Below are 23,992 nucleotides of genomic sequence, written 5' to 3'. Positions count from 1 at the left end.
CCGCTCCCTCTCTGCTCCCGTCGATCCCTCAGCCTGTTACTACTCCGTGCCAGCCGCTGTCATCCCGCAGTTTCGCCTCGAGCCAGCCGAAGCGGTTGGGGACGTCATGCCGCCTCGCGACCCAGCACCACTGACCGCACGGATACCGCTGGACACTACCTCAGCGCCGCAGCTCCGACGTTCAAAGAGATCTGACGACACGGAACCTCCTGATGGACTCTGTTCGTTACTCCCTGTTTGTTCACTGTGTTGCTACTCCATATTTTCACCCCGGACTTCCTTCTAAACAAGGGGTGAATGTGGTGATACACCACTGTACTTACCTAGCATTGTACATAGTTATATAATAGTTGTGTGTAACGTGGCCCTGTAATCCTGTGTATTGTACTGTGTATTGTACTATAGCTCTGTAGAGGTTCGGTCACCTGTATGTAACCTGACCTGGCCACGGAGAGCTCCGCCTTGGCCACTCCCCCGGGAGTTAGGTATAAGACCCAGATTCTGAGACCGGACCCTTTTGTCTGGGGTCATCTGTGTCGGGTAAGCTTCCTATGTAGTGTATTAAAGCCTTGGTTAAAGTCTCACATGTCTTTGTGGTTCTTGACGCTTAGTGCATCAGATTCTGCTGATGTTAACAAACACTTTAACTGGCTGCAGTTTAATATTCTGGAGATGTTACTGATTTTAAAAATGTCCCTTTTTAAAAGTAGTGCCTGTGATCTTTCTCCTTAATTCAAGAACTGTCAACAGGAACACCTTTACAGTAAAATTATGAACTTGTACTTCAATCCTAAATTGATCTTCTGATGCAAATCAGTGTCTGCAAATGTTCCACTGGTTGTCAACTTCAATTAGAAAGTGCAGATTAATCCTTCTTGACAGTTCTTGCTGACTTCTGTCCATTAGGGAATTAAATTGCATCACGTGAAAGTAGCCAAGACAGTTGTGTAAAAATCAGGGACATACTCTGTGAAGAAACATTGGATCAGCCTCTGTCAATGATTCCAGACTGCCTGTGACAATGGAAATCTCTGTGTGATTGGATGAAGATGGCGCTTCATCCGACCATCACCAAAGCTGCCCAGCTGAAATCGCAAGATAGTGAAGTTCTCACCGACAGAAGTAAACAGATGTCCCACTGGGTTGAACATGACTGTGAGCTGCACTCCTGTAAAAACAGACATCTCCCAGTCTCCGTATGACTCTCTCGCTGCTTCCTGATATGGTTGAGTTGGACGAGGAACACTCATCACTTGAGCTGGAAAAGGCCATTGATTGCTGAGCCAGCAGAAAGGCACCTGGCTTTCTGAAATGCTCAAACACGGATAGTCCCATCGACTTCCACACCTTTATGACCTGCTCCATCTCTGATGGATGACAGGACCCATTCCATATGCGTGATGCAAACATCATCACAATTTTTTAAAAACAGCAGTGACAGAGGAGATTGCAACAACTACAGGGACTTCTCACTTCTTAACATCACTGGGAAGATCTTCACTGTGGTCATGTTTACAAGATTCCATCTTCTTGCTGACTGAGTGTCAGCCATTGACCCTAATGGGTCATTAAGACCCATTTGTATTATTTTCTCCTCTTGTTGGTGTGTGCTCGAACCCTGATCCCAGCAGGGGGCGGGTGTCAGAGCATCGCGTTTGGATCGACGCCTGGCGCCAATACCAATTTTACGATTCTCCACTGCATCAGGGACCCCGCTGCGGATGGTGGAGAATCCAGTTCAATGTGTATAAACATCTCAAGTGTCTGGCAATTGCCTTTCTGTTCCAGGCTGATATCCTCCCTGACATTATAGGTAGAAAGAGGTGCTATCTGTTCAGGGTTTGGTGTTTGGGAAGACACTCACAGACTCCGTTAGCAAGAGTTTGTCAAATGGCCTTCCGGTAGCTCCCTCTGCAGTTGGACAGTGCAGTTCACGGATGGTCTGATAGAAGCTCTTCAGATTACCTGAATCGGAGACGTGAATCCTTTTGTTCTGCTGACTCATAGGCAGAGGGTCAGCCGTTTTATTGGTCGTTTTTCACCCAAAAAGTCCAGTTTAAACATGGTTTCTGTCCTATCGCATTAAATGGAGTCGGCCAATGTTACTGAGGTGAAAATAGTCTTGTGGATATATAGTTGAAAACTCAGCTTGGGATGAAATATGTTTTGTTGGGTGTGAACCAGGGTTCAGCCTCAGACAATTCCCAGGGATCGGGATGGAGTCAGTGTGTAGGGAATAGAGTTTGTAGACGGGATTGAAGAGGGATTATCATAGAATTTACAGTGCAGAAGGAGGCCATTCAGCCCATCGAGTCTGCACCGGCTCTTGGAAAGCGCATCCAACCAAAGGTCAACACCTCCACCCTATCCCCATAACCCAGTAACCCCACCCAACACTAAGGGCAATTTTGGACACTAAGGCCAATTATTCTGGCCAATCCACCTAACCTGTACATCTTTGGACTGTGGGAGAAACCGGAGCACTCGGAGGAAACCCACGCACACACGGGGATGTGCAGACTCCGCACAGACAGTGACCCAAGCCGGAATCGAACCTGGGACCCTGGAGTTGTGAAGCAATTGTGCTTTCCACAATGCTAACGTGGGATGGAGTCAGTGGGTAGGAAATGGAGTTTGTAGAGGAGAGTTTGTAGAGGGGATTGAAGAGGGATGGAGTCAGTGGGTGGGGAATGGAGTTTGTAGTGGGGATTGAAGAGGGATGGAATCAGTGGGTAGGGAATGGAGTTTATAAAGGGGATTGAAAACAATGGCTTCATTCTACATATTTAAATGGAGGAAGGTTCTGTTCATCCAGTCTGAATGTCAGACAAGTCAGAATGGTGTGTGACCTGGAGAGGAATTTGGAGGTGAAGATGTTCACATAAACCTGCTATCCCAGTCCATCGAGGTGGTGGAGGATGAGAGTTTGGGAGGTGTTGCCAAGTTCTGGTCAATTGTAGATATGTAAAATCTGTATCCCTGCCCACTGCCTCGAACCCACCAAATGACCAGGTTCAGCTCAATTTCACAAGCTGCCTTTGTGTTTTTGTGAGTTCTCACTCCCTTATTTCTGTTTTAACTCAATTTCACAGGGTATTGGAAGGGGAGGACTTTCTGTCAGGAAACTGAAACCAAACATCACATCAGGATCTGACAGAGTCGCCTAATTTATCACAACCGGAATATGATCGGATTTTGAACATGGAAGGAAAAAGCACCAATCACAGTGAGGAGAAACCGTCCACGTGTTCTGTGTGTGGACGAGACTTCAGCCAATCCGGCCGGTCGAACCACAAGCATCGTCACACTGAGGAGAAACTGTGGAAATGTGGAGACTGTGGGAAGGGTTTTGATTATCCAGTTAGGCTGGAAATTCATCGGCGAATTCACACTGAGGAGCAACCGTTCACCTGTCCCAAGTGTGGGAAGGGATTCACTACCTCATCCCACCTGCTGACACACCAGCGAGTTCACACCGGGGAGAGGCCGCTCACCTGCTCTGAGTGTGGGAAGGGATTCACTCAGTCATCCAACCTGCTGACACACCAGCGAATGCACGCTGGGGAGAGACCATTCATCTGCTCCGAGTGTGGGAAGGGATTCACCATTTCAGCCCACCTGCTGAGACACCAGTGAGTTCACTCTGACGAGAGACCTTTCAGATGCCCAGACTGTGGGAAAGGCTATAAAAGTTCTGGGGAACTGATATGCCATCAATGTGTTCACACTGACGAGAGACCGTTCAGGTGCTCTCTCTGCGGGACTGGGTTCAAGCAATCATCTGACCTCACTGTACACCAGCGCACGCACACTGGGGAGCAGCCGTTCTCGTGCTCCGTGTGTGGGAAGCGATTCAATCAGACATGTACCCTTCAGAGACACCAGCAAGTTCACACTGGGGAGAGGCCATTCACCTGTTCGGTGTGTGGGAAGAGGTTTGGTCGGTCGTCCACTCTGCTGAGACACCAGCGAGTTCACAAGTAACTGCAGTGAGTGGACTTTCCTGTAAGTCACATCCAGGCCTAGACTGGAGGAGCAGCCAGATTGGGAGAGACTGAATCTGATTGGAGGAGCTGTTTCTCACACATTCTGTCTCCCCCACATTCAGTAGAAAGTTAACTTTCAATGGTCACCCCAGTGGTGAATTTTAATTAGCATGTTGGGGTTTTGATGGGCAAAATTTGCCCACCTCCCCCATTGAAATTACTCCTTGTTCCAATTCTCCACATCGCCAATTAGAAAGTGCTGATTAATCCTTGCTGACAATTCTTGCTGACGTCCATTAACATTGTTATTGATGGTTTGGAAGTCGCTGAGTTGAATCATTTCTGACACAGCAGCAGCAACATTTGGTAAAGGTGGAACCCACAACAAAGACTGGTTTGAGAGCCACTCAGCAGAGATGACATCTGTCATTGAAGCAAAAAGCAAAGCCGACCTGATGTACAACATAAACCCAACACCGAGAACAGGGCATCATGTGAAAGTAGCAAAACACAGTTGTGTAAAAGCCAGGGAGAATGTGTGAAATAATCACTGGATCAGCCGACATCACAAAATGTGAATTGCCTCTGAAACCTGCTGTGTTTGATGGGATTAAGAGGACACTTGGTTCTTTCTTCACCAACATTGCCCAACTGAAATCGGCAGATGCTGAAGTTCTCACTGACGGATCTAAACAGATTACCTGCTGCGTTGAACATGACTGTGAGCTGTACCCCTGTGAGACGGACATCTCCCTGTCTCTGTTTGACTCTCCTGCAGCTTCTGTCATAGTTGAGTTGGACAAAATGTCATCACTTGAGCTGGAAAAAGCCATTGATTGCTGAGCAAGTAGAAAGGCTTGAATTCCAGCTGAACTGCTCAAACACGGAAATTCCCATCTCCTGCCACACCTTCATAATCTCCTCCTCTGTTGGGAGGTAGGATCCATTGCACAGGAAACGTGTGACACAAATATCATCAAAATTTACAAAAACAGCAGTGACAGAGGAAATTGCAGTAACTTCAGGGACATCTCCTCAGCATCACTGGGAAGACCTTCACTCAGGTCATGTTTAAAGATTCATCTACTTGCAGACTGAGTGTATCCAGAAGCACAGTGCGATTTCTGTGCTGACATGTCTACAGTGAACATGATCTTCTCCACACACCAGCTACAAGGGAAGAGAACAATTGGGATTTGATCTAAAGTGTCAGTGCTGAGAAAGTGAAATGTTCTAATTACTGAGTGAAAGTAAACCTTTCAGTGTGAATCACAATTTACTGGTACAATTGGAAAAGGCACCAAAACGTTTCAATCTCTGAAGATAAACTTCAGCCTTGAAGTTATATTTCGGAGCTCACAAGCTGTGGGAAGCTCCACCCTCTTTAACTATTTTTGGTCCAAGAAGGTTGAAGCATTTGTTTAGCCATGAAAGCTAACTTTTTTAGTTAGATTTTTCCTGCGTTATAATACTGCGATGGGGAAAGACTCCTGAAGAAAGAAAACAACATCTTGGCAAGACTGAGAAAAAATATCAAAATAATTGGAAAAACAAAGATCAAAATGGTATCTTGTTCACCTTTAATCTGGAAATAAAGTTACGTAAAGTTGACAATTGTGCCCATTTGTGAATGTTTGCTTCACCCTTTTACAATCAAGCAACGCGGTGAGAATTTAAACTAAAGTTTAAAGGTTTTTTAAAGATTTGGCTTCATCCCATTTGATATCGTTCAAGACAAAGTGCCTGAAAACGGGAGATATGAGAGTTTCCCTCAAACCGATCTGTATCTCTGTCACGGATCTAAAAATACTGAATCATAGTATTTACACTGCAGAAGGAGGCCATTCGGCCCATTGAGTCTGCATCAGCTCTTGGACAGAGCACCCTACCCAAGGTCCACACCACCACCCTATCCCCTTAACCCAGTAACCCCACCCAACACTAAGGGCAATTTTGGACACTGTAAGAGCAATTTAGCATGGCCAATCCACCTAACCTGCACATCTTTGGACTGTGGGAGGAAACCCGAGCACCCGGAGGAAACCCACGCACACATGGGGAGGATGGAGGAAACCCACGCACACACGGGGAGGATGTGCAGACTCCGGACAGACAGTGACCCAAGCCGGGAATCGAACCTGGGACCCTGGAGCTGTGAAGCAATTGTGCTATCCACAATGCTACCCTGCTGCCCGCAAATGATGTGAGTGTTTAATTGGACAGTAAGTTTTCCGCACTCTCCTGAAACAGACAGAATGGGAAGCCCATTTTCTTTTTTCTTAATAAATTTAGAGTACCCAATTGTGTTTTTCCAATTAAGGGGCAATTTAGCGTGGCCAATCCACCTACCCTGCACATCTTTGGGTTGTGGGGGCAAGATCCATGCAGACACGGGGAGAATATGAAAACTCCACACGGACAGTGGACCGGGGCTGCGATCGAACCCGGGTCCTCGGCGGCATGAGGCAGCAGTGCTAAGCACTGCACCACCGTGCCGCCCTGGAAGCCCCATTTTTAATCAAAGAAAATAAAATCACACCAGCGATTGGGAATTGGAATAATTCTGTGGGTCTAATTCAACGGAATAGACAAACTGGATTTCCACGTACATTCTAGTGGAAGTCAGGAAAGTGTAGATGAGACAAGTGATTGATAGTTTTCACTTGGAGATGATTGTAGCCTTGCTTCAGAACTTAACAATAATGGAATCTGACAAGTCTGGTCACTACCTGAAAGCATTGGGACCATACGGAGTGGTTCCTTCATCTTTTAAGAGACCTTCATCTTTTAATAAGATCACTTGAAAATCCATGAGTGCGCTGTATCAGATGGTACATGGAACATCCTTTTGGGATACAGATGTGTGTGCAGATGTGATGTTACATGTGGAAACACATGGTGACCCTTCACAGGAGAACACGTCCCAGAATTTTTTGAGCTATTCGACGACAGAACAACATGGAGTAATTAACATAGAATGAGAGAGCATTTTAAATTATCAAGACATAGACGTACCATGCGCAGAGAATCTGACTCTAAAACAATCGGGACAGAATTAAACTCACTGAAATCATTCAGAGGGAGTAAAATAGTAAAATTAAAGTGATTCAGAAAATATCCACAAGGTGGATGCAGGTGAACAGGGAGCTGGAGAATCTTTGAAGTTTGTGCCTGAACCTTTGTTAAAACCAGATGTGTTTACGATGCCAATAATTTAGAATTGTGAGAGATGGTGTGCAGGTGGTGAAAATAAATCTCAGTCAATAATGATCACATTTTACTGGAAAAGATTTTATATGTATTCACGGTGGCAGCTCAAGGGTTTGTGTTGCTGATTCTGATCATTCCAGCAGCTTTAGAATATTATCTATGGAATGTAACAAGAAATTCGGAAAAGAAGCTTGTAGTTTAGAAATAGCTGGGTTAATCAGAAATCAGATTGTGAGACGTCAATAAGGATATTTCCTCTTGAAGGTGGGAAGATCTGTAGGAAATCACTGTCTTGTAACCCAATAAAACCTTCAGAAATGTTTTGATTATCGGAATAGCTGTGTGTGTGTGTCTCTCTTGCTTCGAAATAAAGATTCCTGGCTTGACAAACACAGGAAAATGTATTCCAATATTACCTCATATGGATGGACACGGTAGTTAGAATTCATAGAATTTACAGTGCAGAAGGAGGTCATTCGGCCCATCGAGTCTGCACCGGCTCTTGGAAAGAGCACCCTACCCAAGGTCAAGACCTCCACCCTATCCTCATAACCCAGGAACCCCACCCAACACTAAGGTCAATTTTGGACACTAAGGGCAATTTATCATGGCCAATCCACCTAACCTGCACATCTTTGGACTGTGGGAGGAAACCGGAGCACCCGGAGGAAACCCACGCACACACAGGGAGGATGTGCAGACTCCGCACAGACCGTGACCCAAGCCGGAATCGAACCTGGGACCCTGGAGCTGTGAAGCAATTGTGCTAGCCACAATGCTATCGTGCTGCCCAGTTAGGGAACTGATTTTATAGTGGTAACTGAAGACAATGACTTTGGCCGTCACAATTTTTAATCAAAATTTCTGCTCATCCAGTACTGGATGTGGGATAAGCAATTTGATCATTTAGTAACAGTGGAGGAATGGAGAGGGATGGTGGTGAGGTAGAGCTGGGTGTTGTCAGTGTACATGTGAAAACTAACACGGTGATTTTGGATTATGTCACCGAGTGGCAGCTTGTAGATGAGAAATAGGAGGGGCCGAGGATAGACCCTTTTTTAAGATGGGTGATGACGGTGGATTTAAAGGTGAGAGGGACAGTACCAGAAGAGAGAGACCTGTTGACATAATCAGCTAACAAGGGGAAGTTGGGTGATCAGTCGTTCAGTGAGAATAGGGTCAATACAGCAGAAGGTGGGTCTCATGGACAACAGGAGCACTGAGAGGGCACGAGAGAAGACGGCAGAGAGACTGGAGAAAGGCGTGAGTTCAGAGCTCAGAAACAAAAATCTGGCCCCAGTGGGCTCGTGGAAGGGAGGAAAGCAGCAGAGGCAGCTGATTGGATTGTCTCTGTAGCTCCATGAGCTCCTCACACTTGTTGTTGGAAGTGAGAAGGGAAACAGGGAAGAATGAGAGCCCTTCAAAAGGAATTCATATGAGTTAGAGACATTAAAAAGATGCAATGCAGTGTGCTTAACATAAAGTTGATTTATTTAACATTTATCTAGAATAGTAACTTGGCTGTTAACTGGGCTGGAGTTTAACAAAATCAGCAGAAACAGACCCCAATGAACATTGTTGAATCCTGGATGTAACAACTAAATTCAATCACTGTCGTTACTTGTGAACTCGGTGGTGTCTCAGTAGGTTGGATGACTGAGTGAATCTCTTTCCACAATCGGAGCAGGTGAATGGCCTCTCCCCAGTGTGAATTCGCTGGTGTGCTGTGAGCTCAAACGATTGCCTGAATCTAGTCGTACAGTGAGAGCAGCTGAACGGTCTCTCGTCAGTGTGAACGCGCTGATGGTACATTAGATCCTCAGAACTTTTATAACACTTCCTGCAGAATAGGCATTTAAATGGTTTCTCCCCAGTGTGAACCAGCTGGTGTCTCAGCAGATCAGACGACTGAGTGAATCCCTTCCCACACTCGGAGCAGGTGAACGGCCTCTCCCCAGTATGAATTCGCCGGTGTACAGTCAGTTGTGATGATCGCCTGAACCTAGTCCCACAGTAAGAGCATCTGAATGGTCTCTCGTCAGTGTGAACACGTTGATGCAGCATCAGATTCCTGGAGCTTTTGAAGCACTTCCCGCAGTCTGGACATTTAAATGATGCCTTGTCAGTGTGAATTTGCTGGTGTGTCAGCAGGGTAGATGAATCAGTGAATCCTTTTTCACACTCGGGACAGATGAACGGCCTCTCTCCAGTGTGAGAGCGTCGATGGGTTTCCAGTGCAGATGGGTAAATGAATCCCTTCCCACAGTCTCCACATTCCCACGATTTCTCCACAATGTGAACAGTGTTTTTTCCTTCCATCTTCAAATTCCAATCAAATTCACGTTATGATCAATTGGGCATCTGTCAGATCCTGATGTGATGAATGGTTTCAGTTTCCCCACTGGAAATCCTCCTGTTCTCATATCCTGTGAAATTGTTTCCAAACAGAAAATAGGGAGTGAGAGAGAACCCACAAAAACACAAAGGCAGCTTGTGAAATTGAGCTGAATGAATCTGGTCATTTGTGGGGCCGGCACTGGGGAAAAGTGACCATAAAAACTACTGGATTGTCATAAAAACCCAACTGGTTCATTAATGTCCTTCAGGAGAGGGAACCTGTCAACTGGTCTGAGCATTGATAAAACACAGGCCTCTTTCGGAGGAGAGAGAGAGCTGGGAGCAGAATGGGTGAAGGTAATGGACTGTGTATCTAAAACTCAGCCAGAGCTTTGACAGAATCTCCCAGACCCTCATCCCCAGTTGGGGCTGGTTTAGCACAGTGGGCTAAACAGCTGGCTTGTAATGCAGAACAAGGCCAGCAGCACGGTTCAATTCCTGTACCAGCCTCCCAACAGGTGCCAGAATGTGGCGACTAGGGGCTTTTCACAGGAACTTCATTTGAATCCTACTTGAGACAATAAGCGATTTTCATTGCACCTTCACCACAGAGAAGAATCAGGAAAGCAGATGTATGTGAACCACATCACCTCCAAGTTCCAATGCAAGTCGTACACTGTCCTGATCTGTCTGACATCCTGTACTGGATGAACCGAAATTTCCTCCAATGAAATATTGAGAAGTTTGAAATCATGGTCTTCAGTCCCTGCTACAAGTTCCACACCCAGAGCATTGACTCCATCCCCATCCCTGACAACAGTGCGAGGCTCAACCAGACTATTCACATACCATGGAAAAATATTTCACTGAAATAAAAGTAAATACTGTGGAAATCTGAAATACAAACAGAAAATGCTGGATAAACTCACCAGGTCTGGCAGCATCTGTGGAGGAAGATGACTCTTCAGAAACCACAGCTCGGTTTCCGACCACATATCACTGCCACAGCCTAGAATGAGTTTCTATCTTGTTCACATCGCCCGACTTAGTCTTGTCTCATGTTTCTGATGCTCACACACATTCCTTTATTACCTCTAAGACTTGACTATCCAAGAAAGACACACTTACATTTATGTTCTGATGAATGGAGTGACTGTCAGATTTTGATCTGATATTTGGTTTGACTTTTCCACCTTCAAATTCTGCTCTTCCAACGTCCTGTAAAGCAAAAATCATCACTGTCAGTCCAGGGATAAAAATTGAGAAGAGATGTTATGGTTCAAGTTTGCTGTGTGTAAATCCTCCCATTATGGGGTTAGATATGGGGATCAGGTGGGGGAATGGGCCTAGGTAGGGTGCTCTTTCAGAGGGTTGGTGTATATTCGATGTGCCGAATGGTCTCTTTGCACTGCAGGTGGTCTATGATTCTATTCTACTCTGTGAACCCCCTGTAAAAGGAGTTTCCACAATCAATCACTGTCAGTCCAAATATAAACATTGAGAAGAGGCAAACATTTCTCTTGGTTTGAGTTTGCTGTGTGTAAATCCAGCCATCCCAACCCCCTGTAAAAGGAGTTTGCAGAATCGATCCCTGTCAGTCCAGGAGAGAAATTCACAACATTCTCTCCTCCTGCTGACAGGACAGGGAGAACCGCGCATGCGCCCTGCTGCACATTATTAAATTTGGTGGACATGGTTTCGGGCCTTTCGGCAGCTGCTGCCGCGGGCCCGTTTGGTGCGAACGCGGGACCGATCAGTTCTTATTATGGTTTTGAGTCCTGCACTGGGTGTTTATGAAGCCTCAGCACCCACTCCGCCACCTCCATTACCCGGCCACAAGCGGCTGTTTCTCTCGAATCGTGGAATCCAAATGATCTCCCGGCGGCGGCAGCACCCACACTGCGCATGCGGCTGCCGGAGCCCACACTGCGCATGTACCATTTCCTTCTGCAATTGCGTCTGCGCAGACCTCTTGTCAAGGGTGGATAGGACACATTCTGATTCGCTCTGAAAGCTGGGTAATTCTTCCGGCATTGGAGGGCGATGTGTCGCTATGGAATATAAGGTTATGTGATCCGATTACGCTTGGAATCCGAGAGATACTATACACAATTATAAATCAATTAATACTGCAAGAAAAAGGTGCACGAACCCTCCAGTATGGGTCTGTCTTGTGTGTAATTAACAGCAAAATAAAATCCCACAATTAGATGTGAACTGTCTCGGGTCTTATTTGTTCATGGGATATGGGTGTCGCCGGCTGTGCCAGCATTTATTGCCAATTCCTAATTGCCCTTGGGGGACAGTTAAGAGTCAACCACATTGCTGTGGGTCTGGAGTCACATGTATAAAGATTATTATTATTAAGCCAGACCAGGTAAAGGTGGCAGATTTCCTTCGCTAGCAGGTAAAAAGAACAGGTGTTTTGTTTTTCTTCATCAAATATTTAGATCGTATATTTTTGCTTTGACTGCAAAAAAAAATTTATGTTACAAGTTTCAATTTCCCACAGCCTTCGGTTGCTGAAATGCAAAATCTTGCAGATGCTGGATATCTGAAGTAGAAGCAGAACATGGCAAAACTACACAGTAGATCTGGCAGTGTTTGTGGAAAGATACATAGAACATAGAACGATACAATGCAGTACAGGCCCTTCGGCCCACGATGTTACACCGAAACAAAAGCCATCTAACCTACACTATGCCATTATCATCCATATGCTTATCCAATAAACTTTTAAATGCCCTCAATGTTGGCGAGTTCACTACTGTTGCAGGTAGGGCATTCCACGGCCTCACCACTCTTTGCGTAAAGAACCTACCTCTGACCTCTGTCCTATATCTATTACCCCTCAGTTTATGTCCCCTCGTGCCAGCCATTTCCATCCGCGGGAGAAGGCTCTCACTGTCCACCCTATCTAACCCCCTGATCATTTTGTATGCCTCTATTATGTCTCCTCTTAACCTTCTTCTCTCCAACGAAAACAACCTCAAGTCCATCAGTCTTTCCTCATAAGATTTTCCCTCCATACCAGGCAACATCCTGGTAAATCTCCTCTGCTCCAAAGCTTCCACGTCCTTGCTATAATGCGGTGACCAGAACTGTACGCAATACTCCAAATGCGGCCGTACTAGAGTTTTGTACAGCTGCACCATGACCTCCTGACTCCGGAACTCAATCCCTCTACCAATAAAGGCCAACACTCCATAGGCCTTCTTCACAACCCTATCAACCTGGGTGGCAACTTTCAGGGATCTATGTACATGGACACCTAGATCCCTCTGCTCCATCCACACTTCCAAGAACTTTACCATTAGCCAAATATTCTGGATTCCTGTTATTCCTTCCAAAGTGAATCACCTCACACTTCTCTACATTAAACTCAATTTCCCACCTCTCAGCCCAGCTCTGCAGCTTATCTATGTCCCTCTGTAACCTGCTACATCCTTGCACACTGTCGAAAACACCACCGACTTTAGTGTCGTCTGCAAATTTACTCACCCACCCTTCTGCGCCTTCCTCTAGGTCATTGATAAACATGACAAACAGCAACGGCCCCAGAACAGATTCTTGTGGTACACCACTTGTAACTGAACTCCATTCTGAACATTTCCCATCAACCACCACCCTCTGTCTTCTTTCAGCTAGCCAATTTCTGATCCACATCTCTAAATCACCCTCAATCCCCAGCCTCCGTATTTTCTGCAATAGCCTACCGTGGGGAACATTATCAAATGCTTTACTGAAATCCATATACACCACATCAACTGCTCTACCCTCGTCTACCTGTTCAGTCACCTTCTCAAAGAACTCGATAAGGTTTGTGAGGCATGACCTACCCTTCACAAAGCCATGCTGACTATCCCTGATCATATTATTCCTATCTAGATGATTATAAATCTTGTCTCTTATAATCCCCTCCAAGACTTTGCCCACTACAGACGTGAGGCTCACCGGTCTATAGTTGCAGGGGTTGTCTCTGCTCCCCTTTTTGAACAAAGGGACCACATTTGCTATCCTCCAGTCCTCTGGCACTATTCCTGTAGCCAATGATGACATAAAAATCAAAGCCAAAGGTCCAGCAATCTCTTCCCCGGCCTCCCAGTGAATCCTAGGATAAATCCCATCAGGCCCCGGGGACTTATCTATTTTCAGCCTGTCCAGAATTGCCAACACCTCTTCCCTACATACCTCAATGCCATCTATTCTAATAGCCTGGGTCTCAGCATTCTCCTCCACAACATTATCTTTTTCCTGGGTGAATACTGACGAAAAATATTCATTTAGTATCTCGCCTATCTCTTCAGACTCCACACACAACTTCCCATCCCTGTCCTTGACTGGTCCTACTCTTACCCTAGTCATTCGCTTATTCCTGACATACCTATAGAAAGCTTTTGGGTTTTCCTTGATCCTACCTGCCAAATACTTCTCATGTCCCCTCCTTGCTCGTCTTAGCTCTCTCTTTAGATCCTTCCTCGCTACCTTGTAACTATCCATCGCCCCAACTGAAACTTCACACCTCATCTTCACATAGGCCTCCTTCTTCCTCTTAACAAGAGATTCCACTTCTTTGGTAAACCACGGTTCCCTCGCTCTACGCCTTCCTCCCTGCCTGACCAGTACATACTTATCAAGAACACGCAGTAGCTGATCCTTGAACAAGCTCCACTTATCCAGTGTGCCCAACACTTGCAGCCTACTTCTCCAACCTATCCTCCACCAAGTCACGTCTAATGGCATCATAATTGCCCTTCCCCAGCTATAACTCTTGCCCTGCGGTGTATACTTATCCCTTTCCATCACTAACGTAAACGTCACCGAATTGTGGTCACTGTCCCCAAAGTGCTCTCCTACCTCCAAATCCAACACCTGGCCTGGTTCATTACCCAAAACCAAATCCAACGTGGCCTCGCCTCTTGTTGGCCTGTCAACATATTGTGTCAGGAAACCCTCCTGCACACACTGTACAAAAAACGACCCACCTAATGTACTCGAACTATATCTTTTCCAGTCAATATTTGGAAAGTTAAAGTCTCCCATAATAACTACCCTGTTACTTTCGCTCTTATCCAGGATCATCCTTGCCATCCTTTCCTCTACATCCCTAGAACTATTTGGAGGCCTATAGAAAACTCCCAACAGGGTGACCTCTCCTTTCCTGTTTCTAACCTCAGCCCATACTACATCGGAAGATGAGTCCCCATCTAGCATCCTCTCCGCCACCGTAATACTGCTCTTGACTAGCAGCGCCACACCTCCCCCTCTTTTGCCTCCTTCTCTGAGCTTACTAAAACACCTAAACCCCGGAACCTGCAACATCCATTCCTGTCCCTGCTCTATCCACGTCTCCGAAATGGCCACAACATCGAAGTCCCAGGTACCAACCCATGCTGCCAGTTCCCCTACCTTATTTCGTATACTCCAGGCATTGAAGTAGACACACTTCAAACCACCTACCTGAACACTGGCCCCCTCCTGCGACGTAAAATCTGTGCTCCAGACCTCTATACTCTCATTCTCCCGTACCCTAAAACTACAATCCAGGTTCCCATGCCCCTGCTGCATTAGTTAAACCCCCCCCCCCCCAAAGAGCACTAACAAATCTCTCCCCCAGGATATTTGTGCCCCTCAGGTTCAGATGTAGACCATCCTGTCTGTAGAGGTCCCACCTTCCCCAGAAAGAGCCCCAGTTATCCAGAAATCTGAATCTCTCCCGTCTGCACCATCCCTGTAGCCATATGCTTTACATTTCAGGTCTGTGAACTTTCATCAGAGCTGCACTGTATCAGTGCACATTTGGGTTGTGGGGGCGAAACCCACGCAAACCCGGGGAGAATGTGCAACTCCAAATGGACAGTGACCCAGGGACGGGATCGAACCTGGGACCTCGATGCTGTGAGACAGCAGCGCTAAGCACTGTGCCACCGTGCTGCCCTTCAAAGACATTTCTGAGGTGGGGTCACTATACAGTGAGACCCACACTTGAGCTGGAGTGTTCACAATTGTGAGGTGCTTAAGAGGCGGTGGAAGATCGTTTCGCTGGAGCATAGTGGGAAATTCTCAAGAAAGCTCATACGTCAGAGCATAGCAGGAACACTGTGAATTCCTGAGAGCTGTGGCACTTTGGTTTGGTCTCAGGAAGTAAAAGAAAATTACACAGCCCAATAATTAGCCAAAACCTTTCTGGGGAAATAATCAGAGAAAGTAGGAGGTTCCATTGAGAATTTTCATTTCAGGTTTTCGTGATTATGCTTTTCGATATAAAGTATAAAATTTCATCTGAGACAATGTTCAATTGGTAGTATTTGCTTTACTTGTTCCTTTCATCGTGAAGTGTATTTGTTTTGAACCGTGGAATCCTGTGGTGTTATTTCTTTCAGTAAATCGTTGAGTGTTTGAATTTCTCTTTAATCATTGACAGTCCTTACTGGGATCATAATGATGTATATTGCCCAGAAAGAGGCTATTTGGTCCATCATGCCCATTTTGGCAGAAAACAAGCAATCCATTCTCATCCCACAGTCCAGCTCTTGCACAGTTGTTCCGTAAATTATAACACTTCAGATGCTTTTCTTTACTTCAGTGGGTTTTCTGCTTCAACCGTCAACTTAGGCCGTGGGTTTCAGATCCCTCCACCCTTTGGGTGAAATAGATATCTCCACAATTCTCTTATCCTTCCATCAATTCCACTAACTTAATGTTTCAGTTGATAACACTCTCACCTCTAAGTGAGAACATTATGAATTTAACTCCAAATGCAGGAATCAGCACCACAATCTAGGCTGAGAGTCCAGCAGAATACTGCGCTGTCAGAGCTGTTGGCTTTTGGATAAGATATTAAACCGAGGCAATGTCTGCCTCATTATCTGTAAAAGTCCCATGTCACTATTTCAGCAAACAACAATCCCCTATCTTGTTCAATATGTATCCCCCCCATCAACATCACAACAGATTATCAGATGGTTATGTTGTTTGTGGGAGTTGCTGCTTTTCGTATATTAAAACAGTGAATCAACTTCAAAAGCACTTTGGGATTCTGGTGATGGTGAAAAGAGCGATATAAATGTGAGGATTTCGGCAGCACAATGGCGCAGTGGGTTAGCACTGCTGCCTCACGGCGCCAAGGTTCAAACCCGGCTCTGGGTCACTGTCCATGTGGAGTTTGCACATTCTCCCCGTGTTTGCATAGGTTTTTCCCCCACGACCCAAAAGATGTGCAGGATAGGTGGATTGGCCGCACTAAATTGCCCCTTGATTGGAAAAAGTGAATTGGATACTCTAAATTTAAAAAAAAAATGTGAGGATTTATTTCACTCTGAATCTATGTCCCTGGTTATAGATCTTTCTGTTCCTTTCCATCCACTCTAACTCGAGCCCTCATGAGTTATCGATGTCAATTAAATCTCCCCTTAGCCTCCTCTGTTTTTAACAAACATCAAATCTATCCTTTCCAGTGTTTCCTCACAGTTAATTTTGGTGTGAATGAGGTTCAGGGAATGTTCCCTAATTTCTCTTCCCTGATCGTATGATTGAGATAATTCTTGTTGGGAGCCTGTTCGATGTCAGCCACCAGCAATCCCATAGGAATGACCATTTTATTTCTGTAATTCTGTGCAGTTGTGTCCCTCGCACTTCCAGTGAAGTGGAGGGCAGTTTTTATTGATAGCTTCAGTGGATTGAAAAACATTTGACAGAGTTGTGCACAGACACGATGCAGTTTGAATGAAAGTTCACAGTCTTGAAATGTTAATGATGTTTCACGCTTCAAGATAAAACCAGACTGCCTGAAAATTCCAGCAGTTTCTCTTTTTTTTTTTGCAGATATCAATCATCTGCAATAATTTGTTTAGTTTAACTGAAGAGTGTTGAGAATGTGGAACTCATGACAAAAAGTCATGTTTGAGTAGGAACCCGATTAGTAAAGTAACAGCATTAAATTATCATCACCATTGAGAGTGGAAAGGGATTCACATTGTCATACCATTTACTGATACAGTAGCAGAGCTACACCTGGAGAGACCATTCAGATACTTCACGTGTGTGTAGTTAGGTGTGTCCCAGGAACGGGGATTTCCTCAGTTCTCCCACCTGCCCCCAGTTTCAACATTTCCAAGGATTTAAAATACAATCTGTTCATTCTTACTGGCAAGACGTGGTTCAAATGTGTATGGGGAAGGAACTCCTTGTTCACGCCACTGCTGAGTCTCCAGTGAGTTCATATGTAACTTTCTTTTGTTAATCACACCCGGGATAGAAGTAGAACAAAGAACAAAACAGGCCCTTTGGCCCTCCAAGTCTGCACCGACCATGGTACCTGCCTAAACTAAAACTTTTAGCACTTACGATGTCTGTATCCTTCCATTCCCACCCTATTCATATATTTGTCTGGATGCCCCTTAAATGCCGCTATCATACCTGCTCCTACCACCTAACCAGGCAGCACGTTCCATATAGTACCGGAGTAACTATAACTATAGGTACCCTACTCGTATTCCAACTATCCAACTCATCAGACTCATTTGATTCTTCCAACTTCCTTCTCTTCGTGAACCTCTGAAGGTAAAACATGATTTATATGTACCAACCTAATCTTTCCACTATGAAACATCTTAACAAAATATGTGCCAGACCCACATATTTTCATGACGCTTCCTGGTAGCCACTTCAAACACTTGTCATGTTCTTTCAACCTTAACTTTCTGGTTCAACTTAAGACTTGTTTCTCTCACTGTTGCTTCACAGCTCCAGGGTCCAAGGTTCAATTCCCGGCTTGGGCACTGTCTGTGCGGAGTTTGTATGTTCTTCCCGTGTCTGCGTGGGTTTCCTCCGGGTGCTCCGGTTTCCTCCCACAAGTCCTGAAAAATGTGCTGTTCGGTAATTTGGACATTCTGAATTCTGCCTTCATATACTCGAACAGGCGCCAGAATGTGTCGACTCGGACCTTTTCACAGTTACTTCATTAAAATGTTAATGTAAGCCTACTTTAAAGATTATTATTATTGTATTTACCACACTGTGTAAAACAATATGGCTCAAGGACTGTGGTCTTCGGTTCAAATATCAATTGATCTAAAAATTGGATATCTTGGTGTGGTGTTTCAATCGAAATTCAATCAGAAACAACCCAGCATTCGTCACTGTGCAGAATGTGCTCTATCCTTAATGATCTATTGAGCTGCTCGCAGAAAAATACTTTTCACTGTACCTCGGTACACGTGACAATAAACAAATCAATCAAATCCAATCCAATTCTCGCCAGAGAACCGACGCGCAGGCGCAGCATGAAATTGTGAAATGAGCATGCACAGAAGCTGTGCTGCAGCTGCGGAGAGATAGTGATGAGGTCTCCGCAAATGATGAGAAACAGCAAGTTTTGGGAAGGTAATGGAGGGGGAAGAGTGGGTGGGAAGGCTTTGTAATTTCACAGTGGAAACGTTCAACCCATAGTAAGACCCTCCCAGTCCTGATTTTGCATCAAGTTAGGAAGTAATTTTGGTGCCGCCTTTCCCCTGCAAGGCCCCAGTTAATGGCCGCCATCTTGATGTGGGCCAGGGGGAAGGTTGGCGCATGCGCGCCCGCCATCTTTCACCAGGGCAATGAGCAGCCGTACGCGTGCGTGGCGAGAATGTTGTGGAATTCTATCCTGGACTGACAATGATGGATTGTGGAAACGCCTTTTACAGGGGACTAGAAGGGGAGGATTTACACGCAGCAAACATAAACCAAGAGAAATGTTTGTCTCTTCTCAATTTTTATTCCTGGATTGACGGATATTCCTTTTTTTATGGGACATCAGAAGAGCGGAATTTGAAGGAAATTCAGGGGTTATTGGGTTACGGGGATAGGGTGGAAGTCAGGGCTTAAGTGGGTCGGTGCAGACTCGATGGGCCAAATGGTCTCCTTCTGCACTGTATGTTTTATGTTCTATGAAACAGGGAACAACAATGTCATGGAGTGATTTGAAAAGAACAATGAGAATTGAAATAAAAATAGAAAACTCGAGATAAACTCAGCAGATCCGACAGCATCTGTGAAACGAAAAACACGCTTAATGTTTCGAGTCCATATGTCCCTTCCCAGAACTGAGAATTTTAAACTGAGTTGATTCAGTCAGTTCCTTTTCACAACCTGCCTTTGTGTTTTTGTCGGTTCTCTCTCACTCTCTTTAGTTTTAAATCAATTTCACAGGGTGTTAGAAGGGGAGGATTTGAAGTCGTCCAACTCAAACCAAACATCACATCAGGATCTGACAGTCACCCAATTTATCGCAACCTGAATATCGGAATTTGAACATGGAAGGAAAAAGTATTGTTCACTCGGACTATCGACAAAGTTTCAGCCAAGCATCTGGCCTGTCGGAACATAACCTCAGTCACACTGGGGCAAAGCCATGGAAATGTGAGGATTGCGGGAAAGGATTTAATTACCCATCAGAGCCTTAAACTCATCGGCGCAATCAAACTGGAGAAAAACCATTTACCTGCTCCCAGTGTGGGAAGGGATTCACTCAGTCATCCACCCTGCTGAAACATGAGCAAGTTCACACTGATGAAAGACCTTTTAAATGCCCAGACTGTGGTAAATGCTTCAAAAGTTCTGGGAACCTGATGACCCATCAAAGTGTTCACACTGACGTGAGGCCGTTCACATGCGTTCATGTGGGGCTGGATTCAGACAAGCATGTCACCTCACTGTACACCAGCAAGTTCACACGATTGAGAGGCTAGTCACCTGCTCCCAATGTGGGAAGCGATTCACTCGGTCATCCCACCTGCTCACACACCAGCACACTCACACTGGGGAGAGGCCATTCACCTGTTCTGAGTGTGGGAAGGGGTTTACTCAGTCGTCTGATCTGCAGTCACACCAGCTAGGTCACACTGATGAGAGATCTTTTAAATGTCCAGATTGCAGGAAGTGCTTTAATAGTTCAATGGGAACTGGTGCGCCATCAACGTGTTCACACTGACGAGAGACCGTTCAGGTGCTCTCATTGCGGAACTCGGTTCAGGCAAGCCTGTCATCTCACTGCACACCAGCGAATCCACACTGGAGTGAAGGCATTCACCTGCTTCGAGTGTGGGAAGGGATTCATCAATGCATCCAACCTGCTGACACACCAGCGTGTCCACACTGGGGAGAGGCCGTTCACTTGCTACGATTGTGGAAAGGGCTTCATTAAGTCATCCCACCTGCAGACACACCAGCGGGTCCACACTGGGGAGAGGCCGTTCACCTGCTCTGTGTGTGGGAAGAGTTTCACTCAGTCATCCACTCTGCTAAGACACCAGCGAGTCCACAATAAACTACAATGATTGGATTTTGCTGATAATCACATCCCAGATTCCACATGTTCATTTGATTGCATTTCTGCTGATGTTAATAAGCTCCATCCCATTCTCGGGTCTTGCTATTGTGGAAAAAAAGTCAAATAAACCAGGTTTTAGTGAAATATACAGTGTGTCTGGTGTTTCTAATATCTCAAACAAGTTAGCTCCTTTTGAAGAGCTCGCATCTCCCCATCTCCTACATCCTCAAATTCAACAACTGCGAGGAGCTCATAGAGTTTCTTCTCACAAAGACTGAGACAATCCAATCTTCGAAGATGTAACAAGCATCTGTATATTTAGATCTTGTCGATTGTCGTAAATCTGGACTTCTGGAAAGCATTTGATAAGATGCTGCACAGAAGGGTAATTCACAAGGAGAGATCACATGGGATTAGGGGTAATTTATTAGCTTAGATAGAAGACTGGCTAACGGACAGGAGACAGAGAGTCAGGATAAATGGGTCTTTTTCTGGATGGCAAGATGTAACTAGTGGGGTGTCACTGAGTTTGGTTCTTGGGCCCCAACTATTTACAATCTATATTAACAATTAGGAAACAGGGATAGAAGGTTCTCCAGCCAAATTTGCAGATGACACAAACATAGAACATACAGTACAGAAGGAGGCTATTCGGCCCATCAAGTCTGCACCGACCCACATTAAGCCCTCACTTCCACGCTATCCCCGTAACCCAATAACCCCTCCTAACCTTTTTGGACACTATGGGCAATTTATCATGGCCAATCCACCTAACCTGCACATCTTTGGACTGTGGGAGAAAACCGGAGCACCCGGAGGAAACCCACGCAGACACAGGGCGAACGCGCAGACTCCGCACAGACAGTGACCCAGCGGGGAATCAAACCTGGGACCCTGGCCCTGTGAAGCCACAGTGCTATCCACTTGTGCTACCGTGCTGCCCAAATAGGTGAGACAGTAAGTTTTAATAAGGAAATAAGAACCTTACATATGGACATAGATAGGTTAGGAGAATAGGCCAAAATGTGGCAAATGGAGTTTAACATAGATACGTGTGAGGTCATGCATTTTGGTCGAAAAAATGGAAAGGCAACTTATTATCTAAATGGTTAAAGACTTTGGGGTGCTCCAATGCAGACAGATCTGGGTGTCCTTGTGCATGAGTCACAGAAAATGAACATGTAGGTGCAGCAGATAATAAGGAAAGCAAATGGAATGTTGGCATTTATAGCAAAAGGAATTGAGTACAAAGGTAAGGAAGTGTTGTTGAAACTATGCAAGACATTGGTATGACCACACCTGGAGCATTGTGCATAATTTTGGTCCCCTTATTTGAGGAAAGATGTAGTGGCATTGGAGGCAGTTCAGAGGAGGTTCACAAGATTTATTCCAGCGACGAGGGGGATGTCGTATGAGGAGAAATTGAATAGTTTAGGCCTATACTCTCTAGAGTTTAGAATAATGAGGGGAGATCAAATCGAGGTGTACAAGATGCTAAAAATATGGATAAAGTAGACGTGGAGCAGATGGTTCCTCTTGTGGGGCATTCTAAAACGAGAGGTCATAATCTTAGAATAAGAGGTAGCAAATTTCAAACAGATTTGAGGAGAAACTACTTCTAAAGGGTTGTGAATCTGTGGAATTTGCTACCCCAGAGTGTCGTGGACAGTGGATGCAGGGACAGTGAGTAAATTTAAGAAAGAGTTAGACAGATTTTTAATTGATAATGGGCGAATGGCCTAATTCTGCTCCTGTGTGTTATGAATTTATGAAGAGGCATCTGGATGGATACATGGGGTGGAATTCTCCCATCCCGCAGCAGAGTGTCCACATCGTCGTAAACGCCATTGTGTTTTACGGCGGCGTGAACGGGCCACTGCCAGGAGTAATTCTGGCCCCTACAGGTGGCCAGCCCAGTGCTGGAGTGGTTCACGCCGCTCCAGCTGCCAATCCTGGTGCGAACTGTGCCCCACGGGATCCGCACATGCGCAGTGGCCTCTTTCAACACGGCGGTCCCGACGCAACATGGCACAGGAATACAGGGGCTGGCGTGGAAGAAATGAGCTCCTCTCCCCCCTCCACGCTGAGTTCCACCGGCTGAGAGCAGATGTGGACGGCACTGGTGGGATTCAGTATTTTCACTACGGCTGCTCGGCCCATCCCGGGCTGAGAATCGGCAGGCCGACCGCGTAGAGCCGTCCGCGCTGGCCAACCACGCCGGCGCCAATGGCGCCGATTATCCGCTCTGCGGAGATACGCGTGCTGGCGTTGGTGGGGGGTGGGTGGGGGGGTGCGTGGCCCGGTCGCGGGGATTCTTCGGTCCGGCCCAGGTTCTGGAAGAATCCCGCCCAGGATAAGCGACTAAACCAGGTAAGGGCAGAAGCATTTTTTCAAGTTAGGGCATCATGACTCCATGGCTTGGAGTGTCGAAGGACCTGTCCCTGTGCTGTACTTTTCTTTGTTCTGGATTGTGGTGTCTGCCCTGGTATTCATGTGACTGAACAGATCTTTAAACACAAAGGGCAGGGCGTCCCGTGAGGTCGTGGATCCGGAGGGCAAGATTTGTTTATTTTTCTTCCTTTCTCTGCTTCACAAATAAGACATTGGGTCTCAAAGGGTAATGCAGTTTGATGGACAGGTTGTCTGTATTCTGAACAATGGGTAACAAGCTCCGCCCAGTCATTCAAAACATTGCCCCCAAGAAAGATGGCGATCGCGCATGCGTCTTGCTGCATGTTGTCCCCAATAAAGATGGTGACCGTTAACGCTGCGGCCACCAGCCCCGTTCGTGGTAAATGGACCCCGTTTGTCCGCTTTTTTGCCTTTCGGTTTACACAACATGTTTGAGAAATCTCCGATCCTTCTCACCTTCCGTACCAATATTCTCTCTTCGCGTGTGCGAATTCGCCAGAGAAGTGCCTGTTAATCGCCATTACTTGCAGTGCGCATGCTTTAGTTGCATCCCTCATTCAGTCTGATTGGTTGGAGGACCGGCCACTCCCGCCCGCTCTCCCTATTGGTCCGGAGCTGCCGTCAATCTCCTCCGGGGCATTGAGAGCGAGAGCATGCGCAGTCCGGCTGCGGGGCTCAATATTAGCGCGCAGGCGCAGCGTCAAAGAGCTTGGAGTATGCGCAGTGCGATTGATGT

General features: G+C 45.9%; 1 long non-coding RNA gene across 1 annotated transcript; it reads left to right on the top strand.

The window, feature by feature from the left end:
- Positions 1 to 18,282: 18,282 nt before the first annotated feature.
- Positions 18,283 to 20,990, top strand: LOC140419330 (uncharacterized). The gene is made up of 2 exons (XR_011945711.1): positions 18,283 to 18,508; positions 19,725 to 20,990. It is a non-coding gene; the product is annotated as an uncharacterized lncRNA (long non-coding RNA).
- The last annotated feature ends 3,002 nt before the right edge of the window (positions 20,991 to 23,992 follow it).

This window comes from Scyliorhinus torazame, chromosome 5 (assembly GCF_047496885.1).
Source record: "Scyliorhinus torazame isolate Kashiwa2021f chromosome 5, sScyTor2.1, whole genome shotgun sequence".
In the NCBI taxonomy this organism is placed as follows: Eukaryota; Metazoa; Chordata; class Chondrichthyes; order Carcharhiniformes; family Scyliorhinidae; genus Scyliorhinus; species Scyliorhinus torazame.
This window is presented reverse-complemented; position numbering and strand designations above follow the sequence as displayed.